This window comes from Xiphias gladius, chromosome 18, assembly GCF_016859285.1.
Source record: "Xiphias gladius isolate SHS-SW01 ecotype Sanya breed wild chromosome 18, ASM1685928v1, whole genome shotgun sequence".
Taxonomy (NCBI): domain Eukaryota; kingdom Metazoa; phylum Chordata; class Actinopteri; order Istiophoriformes; family Xiphiidae; genus Xiphias; species Xiphias gladius.
This window is the reverse complement of record NC_053417.1, coordinates 28,965,898-28,970,638: the sequence shown is the minus strand read 5'-3', so window position 1 is coordinate 28,970,638 and position 4,741 is coordinate 28,965,898.

Sequence of the window (4,741 nt, the reverse complement as noted above, 5' to 3'; positions counted from 1 at the left end):
CTCTTCAGACACCATCAGCGTGTTTCTGGTGTTTGTGTGACATTTCTGACGTTTGATTGCTGTGTGTTTTATCTCCGACGTGTTTGTGCTGTATAGTCCAGGACCTGGGGTGGACACTCAAATCTGCATTTACTGTATGTAACCATGTTAATATGTTTCTAATTTTCTCCAGTGTAAAGCATTTAAGTGAACTGGTTTGCGCGGGAAGTGCCGAGGGCAGCGAATTTGTACGAGAGTTGATATCAGAAGTAGAGTCGGCTTGAGTTTACAGGTTTGTACGGGTTTGTAGTACCGAACCGTCTCATCAGCGGGTGCACACAGCTCCGGTAAGCCCCGAGGGCTTTTGTCAGTGTCAGACTCAGAGTTTGACGCTGTGGCCATTTTCTGGAAACAGTACGTACCAGTGCGTACCTGTTAAAGTCTCAGTAGAAAATATTCCCATGTTTGTTTTTTCTCAGCGCTACCACCCCTGATTCCTCATTTTTAATTCTGGGTTTTTCCGGGTTTCCCTTTCCGGGTTGTTGGTGAAAATGGTGACAAATGTGCAATTTTTTTGGAGCTGAGTCAGTTGAAAACAAAATAAGATATAGAAAGTAATGCACGGCTGTGGGATAGACTGCAGCGGCATATCAACAAAGTCACTGACGGTGGCCACGTTTACATATGCTATATAAAATACATTATTAAACCTGTCTGAGGTGATGTTTTTGATATTAGCAATGAACCAGATTACTCTTTGTGGTGGCGGAATATCTCTTTCAGTGCTGAACATGCTGAGAATGAACAAATCTGTAGCTCCATGCAGCTTTTTAACCTCTTTTAGCTTCCATAGGCTGTTTCATAGACACATAGACTTTATGGTTGCATCCCTCAACTGCCCATAGAAAACTATAAGAGGCCAAAATAAAAAATAAACGAAAGAGCTCAGACAAGCCAAGACCAGCAGCAAACAGCAGACAGACACAGTCAGAGACCAGCTGGTGGAGATGGTGGAGCATTTAGCAGCTAAAGAGCCTGATGTTTCCCCTAGGAGCTGGTGGAGACCAAAACCAGAGCTAAAAGAGAGGGAGGACTGGACTTGGATTCATCAGGTGGACGCAAACACCAGATCCAGATGAAGGATCATTTTGCTATTTAACTGCTGGAGGTGGAAATAAGCAGCTGGTTGCTAACAAGTTAGTCACAGTTACTTTATAGGACTGAATGAGTCTGAGTTTTTCTGCCCCCTCTCAGTCAAAATCATGTTCACAGTCTTGAGTCATGAAATCAAACCATGTACTCAGACTGTTACTCTTTTGGATCAGAATATTGATGTGTGGGTTTTACTGTTGTCAGTTATTTGACTGAAATCTTCGGTGTAGTAAAAACAAAATTTAAAAAAAAAAAGTCGGTGTTTGACTTCTTTAAATTAATTGTCTACATCACAAAATACCTCAACCTGTGTGAGAGAGAGAGACACACACACACACACACACACACACACACACATCATAACTAAGTGCCCCGACCCTGACCCTAAACTGAAACTAAAGTCTTTACCTCCAAACAGCTCTTTGAAGGTCTGTCCCGAAGTTAGGACCAGCCAAAATGTCCTCACATTCCAAAAATGTCCCCAGATCTTAGTCAAATTGGTCCTCGCAAAGACCGATGAACAAGTCCACAAACACACAAGTTCTCCAACCAAAAATCTGTCTAAACACATATAAACAGATGTAAACAAGAAACACCAAGTATATTGTTGCCATGGATTCAGTGAGCTATGCTGGTGTCTACGACTTGAGCCCCATTTTTTGAGTCTATATTTGTACATTTTGAATAATTAGGTATGCCGAATTTGCCATCAATAGTTCCTGTTTACTATGTACCACTGGATGTACAAACATCATCCCTGGAATACCGTGAGTCTAAAGAAAACTTAAAAACCTGATAGTTCTCCGGCAAATTCTGCAGTTATAAGTAGCGTCTTTTGGGTTGTCCATCAGGGATAATTGTATCCTCTGAAAATGTGTCACACTGAACCAAAATACATACGTTCCATGTCTGTGTGTTCAGTTTTCACTGAGTTTTGACTCCCAGAAAAAGGAGGGATAAGGATTAAGGGATAAGATTTTGAGACAAACTGTGGCAGTGAGGGTTTTGAAGTGGCCTACCTTAATTGCGCCCATGAAAACCTGCGTGTCACTGACACTGCTGCAACTGTTGATCATGTTGATCAGCAGCCAGACTAATTTCCTGTTGTTTTAGGAACACCTGTATTCACCTGTGCCTTTGACCTCACACAGTACCTTAGCCACGTCTCTCTCCCTCTGTTCATCCCTCACACTTTAAACCTCCGAAATACAGACAGACGTTTTTGGTACAAAAAGGAGACCAGTCTGGCAACAATGGATCTGGTCACTGATCTGGTTCTGCAGTACAGACGTCGGGAGACTTTTTAACCTCGTTTTCACTCATCAGGAATTTTTCCTCCCTGGCGGCAAAACACAAGGTACATGAGCATCAGCAACTCCTGTAGGCGAAACTTGGATTAAAGACTTTTAGGGCTGACTAACTCTGACAGACACACAAACCAAAGTGTTGGACGAACACGTTTCGTCCTCTCTTCAGAGTAACATTCGTTAAGATTCAAGTTTTACACACAAACAGACTTTGAACAGGAAAAGGTACATTTTGGCATTCAACACTTTATTCACAAACTAAAACCAATCACTGTTTCCATAGGTCAGTGGGTGACTGTACAGGTGTGTTGGATCAGTATCACTGGCTGCACACGGACGGTTTACATCATGTGTCGTCAAGTCTCACCAAGAACCCTCCATTGGTCCAGTCATCCCTCCATCCTCCAATCAAAGTGCTCAGCAGTTTGTCCTTCAGTGTGTGTGTGTGTGTGTGTGTCTGCGTGTTTGTGTGTCAGGTGGTGGAAGGAGTACAGATGCGTGTGTGTGCGTGTGCGTGGGCGAGTCGGTCCAGTCTCAGGTGGTCCACAACGGTCCGATTCTAGTGCGCGTCTTTAGAAAACACACCTAAACATTTACAAATACATTCAAACACGATCAGGAGGTTTTTCCTAGATAGTTGTTAGACAGCAAATAGCACCGCAGAGCAAATACATCTGGGGTTAAAAAAACTCTATAGACAGCAGACTGGTTGGCTGCATTCACACAGGAAGGAAGAAATCACCCTCAAACACTTCTACAGTTAGAAAGAACAAACTTTTTTAAGATGAAAGTTTCGTGGTGTAGCGTGTTTCCTCTCCCTTCGGATCGACAACATGCTCTCCTGGGATTTGAAAGTAGAAAATGTGATCTAACACAAGGATAAGTGTCAGATTTTGGTGGCAGTCAGAGTCAAAGAGTGCTGGGGGCTTCTTTCTCTGAAACGCTAAAATCAAATGGGGAAAAAAATCCATGATGGGAGAGGAAACAGACCCACACCAGCAGGACGCAGACAGACCAACAGCCTGGAATGTGATTTGCCCCCCCCCCAAAAAAAACACAACAGAATTAGTTGTTTTTCAAATGCCTAAAATCACCCAGTGACCATGACTTCGACACGACTTCAGTGTCGGCCTCTTTTACCACGACTGCCATCCTTCCCTATCCCTAAACCTGTGGTTTTGGTGGCTCAAACCCACCCAAAGCTTCACCGCAGACGTCTCGGTGAAGCGTCAGATCAGAAAAGGCTCATGTACTGTAGGCTGTTCTGGAAGGCAACGACAAACAACACAGGTTGTCGCTTTGTTCGGAGAACTTGTTGCCTGGAGTACAACCCAAACAATAACCAACAAAACATGTACACAACAACGTATCCTGCCCATGTGATGGAGCCCAGTAGGTGACAGGGTCCAAATGTTTGAGAAGTTGTTCCATGAAATCACAACTTTGTGCACCCAGTTACTTATTTTGTTGTTTAATTTCACAATTTCTGCCGACAAATGACTGTTCCCTCAAATTATAAATGTCTGCCGTCAAACGCCACATCATGCTCCCAAATTGCTTAATTAATTCCCTCAAGTTTCTAGTCTTACATGAACCCCAGCCGTTTAATTCTGTTTGGTTTTGATGTTGGATTGAAGTTCGTGGATACACAGTTCTTCAGGATTTTTGGCTGTTAAAACACAATGTTATGTTATTTTAACAACCTTTACATATAGTTTTTGGAATAAAAAATAGTTTCGATGTAAAAAGTGTTCGATGATGCCGATCATTCTGTTCATAAAAACAAAAAATTTTCTTCATGGAAACTGATGGATGCAAAGTAAGACCCCATTTTCACCCAGTATTAACCAGCGAACCGAGAGATGGGAAAGATGCGTCTGACAGCTCGAGACGTTTTGTTGATTGCAGGGTCGGTCCTGTCCATTCAATTTGGGTTTGATTACACTGAACGATGGGCTGATATGAGGTGATCACGTTTGTTTGCCTTTGAACACACGTCCGTATCATTAGCACCATGTCTGATGTGTTTCCCGGCCGAAATTACGATTTGAATGTTGACGTAAACTCTGGCGCATCCCACCTGGACATTTAGTTACCTGATATGACATGAACGAACCAATATGGGCTACATGTTCTGAAACAAGAGACAATTTAATAACTCACTTGCCAAAAAGATTGATTTGAGGGGTAATATTGGAGCAGCCAGGCTTATTTGCTTATTTTACGTATCTGGAAGAGCCCATGCAGACCAGAGTGTGCAGGATGGCTACTGAGATTGCGTCTTTTTGAAAACGCGAACACCA